Consider the following 9,903-nt stretch of genomic DNA (forward strand, 5'->3'; position numbering starts at 1 on the left):
ACATTGGTTCATTTTTATATTTTTCATGTGACACATGTACAAGTTATAGCTCAAATGAAAGCTCTTGCCGGTGCTCATACGGTTCTAGAATTCTTTTACTGAATTATATTCACATATCAAACAGTTGCCGAATGAATCACAGTGTTTCCATCATGCAGAAGTGAAAACAATACATTCATGATCAATAAGCAGCCCCAGATAGCACAGACAGATGTCATCTCTTACCTTATGCTGTGCGCTTCAGGGCCAGTCTCCTCTGTTTTTGAGCTGATGTGCATAAGTAATCCTTTTATATGTCTGACGTGCTCCAAACACAGTGAATTATGTTTGATCAAACAAAAGAATAGTGAAATATGAAAACAATGATCATCCCTGTGGCTTGTACAGCACCTCTCATCAGCTGGAATACAATAACTTTTGCATAGATTATGGTGGAGACATTTTTTCCTATGGTTACAGACATGTGCAGGAGCCACCAACATTAATTACAGCACGCTAGACCACACACAACCTAAAAGGTACACTTTCAAATCTGAGTTCATTAAAACAAAATACAAGAAGCGCCTCTTTCTTTAGGAGTTTATTATAACACAGACAACATCTACAGATATTTTAAACACTTTCAATAGTGTTTTATGAAAATTCAAAGGGTTTTCTTTAAAATGATACCAAACTTTTGAATTTACACCTCTGCATGTGGATTTGGGAAGCTTTTAAACTTAGGTTGAGCAGCAGCTGGTTAAAGTGATCAGTTGAATTTACTTTAAAAAACTAAGTAAACCTGTTGCTTTTTAAGTTGACTTATTTAAAAATGAGTAAACTTGTTGGTTATAAAGTGATTAGTTGACTTTACTTTTAAAAAAAGTGAATAAAACTTGTTGATTTAAAATAATTTAATGAATTATGTGCATAATTATAAAAATTCTCGCAAACATAGAAATAGACACACATACACACGTTTTTCAAAAACGTTGATTTAGTTTTCATTCATTCATTCATTTTCTTGTCGGCTTAGTCCCTTTATTAATCCGGGGTCGCCACAGCGAAATGAACCGCCAACTTATCCAAATCTGGGTCTACGAAAAGAGCCAAACAATAACATCTAAAACCATTTGAAGTGACTGCATGAAGGTGAAAAGTGTGCAGGGCTATTTTAGCGTGACCTTCATATGACAAGCTTGTGTGTGTGTGTTTGTGTTTGTCAGGACTGAGCCAGATGACACTGGCCATGAGCCATAAACCGTAGCATTCATGCTAATTTCTCTGCTCTGTCATCTGGAGCGACGCCAAACATGCTGAACCTGAAGATGCCTTCCACATTACAGGGTGAGCTGCGGTTTATCTCACATTCACAGAAAACACACCCCTGTCACTTCAAGATCAGTATCATCGATCAGTAGAATAACCTGACACCAGATGTTTGAGGTTATTGAGGAAAGTTTTTTAGACTGGATTGGTCGCATTGCTTTCGTTGAATTCATCTGTTTACAATCTTGTAAGCCAACCAAGCAGAAAACTGCATTACCCATGATGCTGTGCAGAAAATCCACCAATCAGAGAGTATCTGCTTAAACAGATCTTTGGCTCATTCACACTCTTCAAAATACAAAAGCTAAATATCTAATAATGTGGCATGATGGCTCAGTGGTTAGCAGCACTGTGGCCTCACAGCAAGAAGGTCACTGGTTTGAGTCTCGGCTGGGTCAGTTGGCGTTTCTGTGTGGAGTTTGCATGTTCTCCCCGTGTTGGTGTGGGTTTGCTCCGGTTTCCCCCACAGTCCAAACACATGCGCTATAGGGGAATTGATCAACTAAATTGGCTGTAGTGTATGAGTGTGTATGGGTGTTTCCCAGTGATGGGTTGCAGCTGGAAGGGCATCCGCTGTGTAAAACATATGCTGGAGTAGTTGGTGGTTTATTTCACTGTGGCGACCCCTGATTAATAAAGGGACTAAGCTGAAGGAATATGAATGAATGAATTTCTAAACCTCCTGACTAGAAAACATTGCCTTTTTACATTATATGATGCACTTATTACAGTAAAAACAAAACTCTCATTTATGACAGAATTACACTAGTGTTTGTCTTGGTTTGCTCACTGATGTCTTCTGCATAGTCCTCTATCCGCAGAGTGACAGTGTTTACATTTTAAAATGAAATAAGATTTACTTACAACATTTAATTGAGACATTTCATTTCCGTTTGCTCTAAATAAAATAAACAAAAAGCAATAAAACAAGCAAAAAAAGGTTACGTCAGATTAGAAATGAAGATCTATGCAGTACCGTAGATCCCTACACACGGAGTATGCAGGTTGCGTAGGACACCAACTCTGGAACGGGGCACCATCTCGGTTGCTCAAAAAAAAATTAATTAATTAATTAATAAAAATACTTTATATATATATATATTTAATAAGTATTATTACATTAACTGAAGCTGCGTCCCAAATCGCATACTTATGCACTATTCTACGCCATTTTGTAGTATAAATAGTGTAAGTAGTGTTCACACTGAAAACTTTAACAATAGTAAGTGCACTTTAATTACCCGGATGATGCACTCATTCAGCCGGTAAAGTGAAGTGTGTAATGATGGACACTTCACACACTCAACAACCGCAGGTTTGCTTACGTAGCGGAAGGGGCGGAGCTATTGGGCAGAGCTATTGGGCGCACATGTTGGATAACTTTATTTATTTTGGATGGTGAAAGCAAAATTCTCCTACGAGAGTGATTATAGCGCCTCCCGATGGTGAATGCGGTTATACTCACTCACGGCAATATGATAATTCGGTGTATAAAAAAAATAATTTTATGATGAACGAAAAAAAAACAATTTTGATGAAAACTATAGTTTTATAATGTAAATATATTAAAATGTTTAAGTATGATTTTGAGTGTTTGTATGCATATTTATGTATATAAATAAATAAATAAATAAATACATGTTTAAATAAATATGTTTGTGTGTTTTTGTTCCTCTGTGGGGGCACCACAATAAAATTGCGCATAGGGCACTCTTCTGGCCAGCAGTTGGCCTGGATCTATGTGTTATATGCAATCGTCCCAACCCTCTCCATCATACTCTCCTCTTAGATGGGACGGTGCACCAAACCAAGCTTACAATAGGCCAACTTTGGTATAAAGGCCCTACTTTGGGCATCTCTGCTCTAGAGTGAGTGTGTGTGTAGTTTTAGTTCAAAATACCCCACAGGTAATGTTCTCCAGCTCTCTGAAACTGACCCTTTTAGGCTTTGATCCTAATTGGTGACTGTCACTTTAAATGCAAATGAGATTGTGCGCTTTTTCAGAAGAGGGCGGAGCTACTAATGCCAGTGCATCGGCATAGTGACAGATGTAAGACAGCACTAGTTGTGTTGTGAGTGTTGGTCAGGTGTGTTTCAGTGTGAGTGTGTGCTTGTGTCAGTCTATGTTGCTCCTGTCGCTGTTCATCTAAAACTCCACATCTATAATCCTCTGAGTCTATGCTGACATTATCTCTAATGGCTAATGGACAGACGGCTGCTTCTCACTCAGGCCTGCTGTTTATGCTAATGAGATGGAGAAATGGGCACTAGTGGGCGGGGCTTTCCCTCTCTGATGACACGTACAAAGAGAGAATGTCAATCAAAGTGTTTCTGCATCAAGTCTGATTAGATCAAACACAATTAATAATGTTTATCATCAGAGGCTGCTGGAGATATTCACACACTGCTGACACACACACCCCCTTATAAAAGGGATTTCTGCATAATAGGTGCCCTTTTAATGTCTAATCTATCCAGCATCTGCATCTCTGTTGAAGGAAAGAGCACAAATGTGTCAGATGTCCAAACAAACAGAGTTGAGAGTGGCGGCGCTGCAGGCTTTACTGTCTGACAGCCCAACAGAGGAGCTGAACTGACCGTGGCCTTTATCTGAGTGATGTGAGGAGCGGCCGTGAATCCTGCTCCGGCATCTGCTGTCAGTCTGAAGGACACCAGCATTAAAGTGCACATCTAATCTAAACCCCCAGACAACTCGCTGTTAGTGTTGAATAGTTATCACAGGGCAGAGAAGTGTAAATCTCAGCACTGGTTTCTATTAGGAACTAACTTGATGGCCGGTTGCTACAGCAGATTGTCTTGTTTGAGCAGCACATGGCGTTTCCATTAAGCCCTCCGTCAGTTCTGTCGTCTGATTTTCCTGTCTGCGCCGGTCAGTAATGATGCTCCAGACTCTTCTGACGGGATCCACATGAAGCTAATTCAGTCTGACACACAGCCGTCAGTTCCCGGGGGACGCTGGGAGAATTCCAGTAACCCAGTAGCCGACACACCCACCATTACACACACACACACACACACACACACACTGGAGTGGTGGATCCATTAAAGGATTTATTTCCAGGCGTGAGGGAAAGAGGCCAGGCCTGCAGAGATGATCGCTCACATCTGTTCACACAGGACGACTGACTCTCCTTCCTTTCTTTCCATTACAGTTCAAAGAAAGAGGACAGAGCCCAAAACTAACGTCTGAAAACACAAGGTGAACACAAGGGCATGAGGAGGGAGAACAGGACAACTTTCTTTCTTTCATTTAAACATGCTGGAGCTCGATTCTGACCTATGCATGTGCGTTCTAGGAGTGTTTTAATCACGTTGCTGTTTAGTTATGTGTAAACAAATGTATTTAATTTAATCTTTTATGCTAAAACAACAATGTGCACTCAAAAAAACTGTATACTACTGTGCATTATGTACTATAGTGGAGTGTTTGGAGAGATTACTTTATTGCATTAGTTTTAAATTGAGGAATCCATTATTCGTTCATTCATTTAGCTTCAGCATAGTCCACAGTGGAATGAACCACCAACTATTCCCGCATATGCTTTACGCAGCGGATGCCCTTCCCGCTGGAGGCACCTGGAGGAAACCCCCGCCAACACGGGCAGAACGTGCAAACTCCACACAGAAACACCAACTGAACCAGCCGGGACTCGAACCAGCGACCTTCTTGCTGTGAGGCCACAGTGCTAACCACTGAGCCACTATAGTATGTAACACACTTTCCCGAGAGAGTTTCACAGACGCAGTGTTTCAGTTCACACAGATTCCTTCAGTCGCTCACCCTGATTTAGAAAGTCTCAGTCGGAAAGTGCTTGCGAAATCACATCAGTTGCAATGTGACACTCACACACACACACACACACACACACACGCACACACACACACACACACGCACACACACAGTTGCAAAAGCACTCACTGAACATAAGTGTTTAACTTAGAAATGAATCACGGTGACGTGGGAATGTGCAGAGAACAGCCCTGATCTGGTTTGGTGAGGTCAGAGCGGCTGATGGGTGTGTGTGTGTGTGTGTGTGTGTGTGTGTGTGTGTGTGTGACTCCTGGAAATCCACTTCCAAAAATACACACGTGGAGAGAGGGAGTGAACGCTGATGCATATCACAGCTCAGAGCCTCGGGCGGCCCGCAGGGCCAAACAGACCGAGGGAAATGAACTCTTCCTCAGTGTTTAAAGGCGCAGTTCACCCCAAAACGAACATTCGCTCATCTCTGAAAAATGCCGGCTTCACTGCGGCACCAAAACAATTCCTTCATGTTGTCCCGGCACAAACCGGTTGAGTTGATTTTTTGCTTAAAGTCCAAATGAGATCAAAACTAAGCTTATTGGTTTTGTTTGCTCACATGGCTGCTGAATTTATCTGTGCATGTCAATGAAAAACAAATGGTTTGCCCTGGTAATCTTTAATGCAAATCTGAAACTGCACTTCCTGTTTGTTTTCAGTTAAATTCTCAGATTAGGTCTGTCTGACGTATTGGGCGGGGCTAACACACTTAACCACGCCCCCTCCAGCTGTTAGTTTTGGTGAGCAGGGGTCAGTCCTTCATACCTCGCTTATATGATCTTAGATGATTTGGCAGATCCTGGATCTGTTAATCTTGATAACTGATCTCTGGCTAATTTAGTTCAAACAGGTTCACAAATCAGATTAGAATGTCTGGATAAACTGATCTGAGATCGCTGCGTGTGTTGTGAAGGACAGACCTGTCAATCCTCGAAATCATGATCAGCAATGCCATGATTGGCTGACGGCACAGCAGCGTAATGACATCATCTGATTAATATTCAATTATCCATGAAAACAAAATTGAAAAGAATTCGCAGTAAACTGTTTAAATATGACCCGCAACAACTTTCCACGTTTGTTGTGAGCTTCAGGCTTTACAGTTTCATGTGTCGAGAGGATTTAGCAATTTACTTTTACAGTTAGAGTGCATTTTCTTTATTATATAGCTTAGGCCTGTTCAAGTTTCTTAATCTGCAGAAGGAATAACTGGCTGTTTAAAATAATTTTGCATCAAAAAAAGCATTTAAAGTGTCTGCAATTTTTGTGAAGCATCAAATCACCGTCATATTAGCTCAGATCAGTGTGGTTTAAAGTCATTACTGAGAGTCCAAACACTGAAGAGCACATTCATCAATGTGTAGCTCTACCGATCCTGACCCATGCAAGCCAGTGGCGACAGGGGAGAGGGAATAAAAACGTCACCGATTGGAGAGTGAAGAAAAAAAACCTTGAGAGAAACCAGACTCAGTTCGGCACGACCATTTGAATTTCTCCGCTGGCCAAAAGTCTTGAGCAGAACTTCTATTATTATTCCCTCCAGAACTGTCTTGAGCATCTGTCTGCGCTCCCAAAGAGCGTCTCACGCCTCCAAAAGCCACCGGGTTCATTGCATTTCATCTTCTTTCATCATATGCATTGAATGTCAAGCAATCATTTGCTTGAAAAGTGTCATTTAAATTTAATTGAAATATTACACAGTGTTGGGTTTGTTGTGGAACACCATTGTGTTGAGACAACCTTTCAAGTGAATGCAGTATTTAATAAAAGACAATGAAACTTTCAAAATGGACCAAATAACATAATTCTAGATAAATAACATAAGCAAATTCAGGAATATTTCTGTTCTGATGTGATAATAATACAGGTAAGTGTATTTGTGATGTAATACTAAGTTTAGCATTTAAAATAAATGCTTGGTTACTGTGTATCATGGCGGTTCATTCCGCTGTGGCGACCCCTAATAAATAAGGAAAATGAATGAATGTTTATCATATAATTTAGAAGTTATAACTATTAAAACTTGATTAGATTTTTAGTTTTAAGTGTTAAGAGTGTTGTATCAATTATAATACTTCTTAATCTTTATTAATGATTTAATAAAAAGTCCCTTTTGATCAAAGCATCACCTAAATGATTACATGTAAAACTGCACTAAAAATAATATAAAACTGCACTATGTAACTTGTGGCCCTCTAGTGTTTATATCACAGAACTACATGTGCATCGCGGAGGATTACAGTTTTGCGCGTCATGTGACTCGTGCTCCGGCTCGGCTGTTTGTTCATCGCGGATGACTCTGACGGTTGGAGAGACGATCTTTCGTGATAACGGGTGATTGATTACTTTTGCGAAAACGTCAAAAATTCTCCCGATTATGATGGATATTTGTCTTTAGATCAGGTAAGCAGTTGAAATGCTGTTGTTGCTTTGATTTATGTAAGCAGCTGTCTTACAAATATGATAGTAAAAGTTTGGCAAAAGCTGATTATGTACATGAGGACTAATTACTCAATTGCCCGGCCTTACTGGCGATATCTGGACGTAAACAGCATGGATTGCTTAATTAATGTACTACTGAACACACAATCTGCTTAATTATGCTTTATCTGGAAGCTGTCACATCATATAAATATTTCTTAGTAACATTAAACAGAAAAAAACCTGCAATATTTCGAAAATTTAATTTTATAGGTGGTAAAATATGAGTATGAGCAGTGTTAATTAAAGTATTAACCAAATAATTAACCTGCTCGACTTTATAATTGAAATAATAAGAATAAACTTGAATGTTGTCGAGATTCTTGCTTTGGAACCACAAACTGAAACTTTTGTCCCACATTTTTCTCTTTTCTGCTTGATTTGTTATAACCTTTGGTAGTCTTTAGTACTCTAAATGTTTTTATTGAGTTTTAGTTTAGTATTAGGCTTGTTTTAGATTCAGTATCGACCAAAACATGCTTATTATTGATCGTTTCAGTATCAATAGTCAGCATATGTTATATGAATGTCCAGTTGATTAAGTGGCATTGTTTACATTCTGCTGTCCAATATGGCCGACTGAGGATGATGTTTGAAAACACTCTATGCAATCTATACAAACTCTAAGTTTAGCCTTGTCAGCTATATTCATAGGCAGATATACAAAGGAATAGGTGGCACAATGGCTTAGTGGTTAGCACTTTGGCCTCACAGCTGGGCCGGTTGGCGTTTCTGTGTGGAGTTTGCATGTTCTCCCTGTGTTGGTGTGGGTTTCCTCTGGGTGCTCCTGTTTTCTCCACAGTCCAAACAAATGCACTTTTACCATTTAGACGCAGCCATTTAAATCTTTTTGGCTCAAGGCTCATTTACTTTCATTCATTTTTTGGTTATTAATTTTAGCTTGTTTTGCTGCTTGATGTTGCAAACTGATATTTTCTTATCATATTATTCTACTTTGTCTGTTTTCTGCCGTTTATCACTCCTAGTCATTTCCCCCATAGGCAACTGAATCGGACGTTCTAAAACAATTGCAAAAGTGAGTGCACTTCAGCATTGAAGAATAAGGTCAATACGCTTATTTCACGCGGCCGCCATTTTAAAGAACCAAAGCGAGGCTGCGGTGGGAAGAAACCCGGAAGTATAGGACCAGCACTGTAAACAGATGATCTTCACGGCATTGCGCTTCAGTCTCCGTGTATCTCTGTTTGGTTTGCGCTCAGTTTACCGCTCTTCACCCAGTGCAAACACAGATACACGGACTGGAGCGCGAAGCAGCCGTCAAGATCAGTCGAGTCATCAAGCAGATCGCTCGGCTCGTCTGTGTTTGTGCTCAGTAAACAGCGGTGGGTGAACTGATCACAATCATTTCTGTTGAACACGTGAACACAATGGCAAATCAGCGCTGCTTTAAGAAAGCCATCAACATTGCCTTAAATATGAGCACGAAATTGCCGGCTTTTCTTTTAATTCAGTGTCGTGACGATTCTAGTATAGTGAAAGATTCAGTTTATTAACTCGAGTTTGATAAAATGCATCTAAAACGTGTGTTTGGGAAAGAAAACGTTAGCTAACCAGTGCCATTTCCCTTAACTTAGCTGAAAATGAGCTCTGATATCCCTTTTTACATTCACCATTCATTCAGAACGGACCTTCGGGTCACCCGGAAGATGGAGAAATTATAAATTTGTGTCACTTTCTTTTCGCTGATAAGATATACAGCCAGTTACACAACATTCCTATGTAACTCCCAATGATACTTTCAGGTTTCTTCCCACTGCAGCCTCGACTTTGCTTTTGAAAAAGGCGGCCGCGTGAAATCAGTCTATAGGGAAATTGATTTACTAAATTTAACGATTGCTTTGCAAAATGATTTAAAACACACCATGCTAGAGACACCTACTGCTCAAAACCATGTAAATGCAACAAAACTCAGACAAAATGTGCATTAGAATGTATTGTTGTCATGATACTGGAATAATAACTGAAATTTAAAAACGTCCATTTAACATTTAAGCGCTGTTGAGCACGTTCCTAAACAACGCTGACTTGCCATTGTGTTCATGTGCTCAACAGACATGACTGAAGGTCTTCAGCTCACTGATCTCTCCCCGCTGTTTACTGAGTGTACCACAGATACAGGGACACTGGAGAATTTAAAAGTGACGTCGATCAGCTGGTTTGCCTATTGACCTTATTCTAAAATGCGGAAGTGCGCCTGTTTTCGCGATTGTCTTAGAACTTCCGATTCAGTCGCCTATGGTAGAAATGACTAGGAATAATAAACGGCAGAA

General features: G+C 40.0%; 1 long non-coding RNA gene across 4 annotated transcripts in view; it reads left to right on the top strand.

Annotated features, from left to right (window-relative positions):
- Positions 1-7,413: 7,413 nt before the first annotated feature.
- Positions 7,414-9,903, top strand: part of LOC137496742 (uncharacterized) — a 112,834-nt gene continuing 110,344 nt past the window's right edge. For all 4 annotated transcript variants that reach the window (XR_012387387.1, XR_011017305.2, XR_012387388.1 and 1 more), the window contains exon 1: positions 7,414-7,534. This is a non-coding gene — a long non-coding RNA (uncharacterized lncRNA). The remainder of the gene's footprint in view (positions 7,535-9,903) is intronic.

The sequence above is a fragment of the Danio rerio genome, chromosome 11 (genome assembly GCF_049306965.1).
Source record: "Danio rerio strain Tuebingen ecotype United States chromosome 11, GRCz12tu, whole genome shotgun sequence".
Taxonomy (NCBI): Eukaryota; Metazoa; Chordata; class Actinopteri; order Cypriniformes; family Danionidae; genus Danio; species Danio rerio.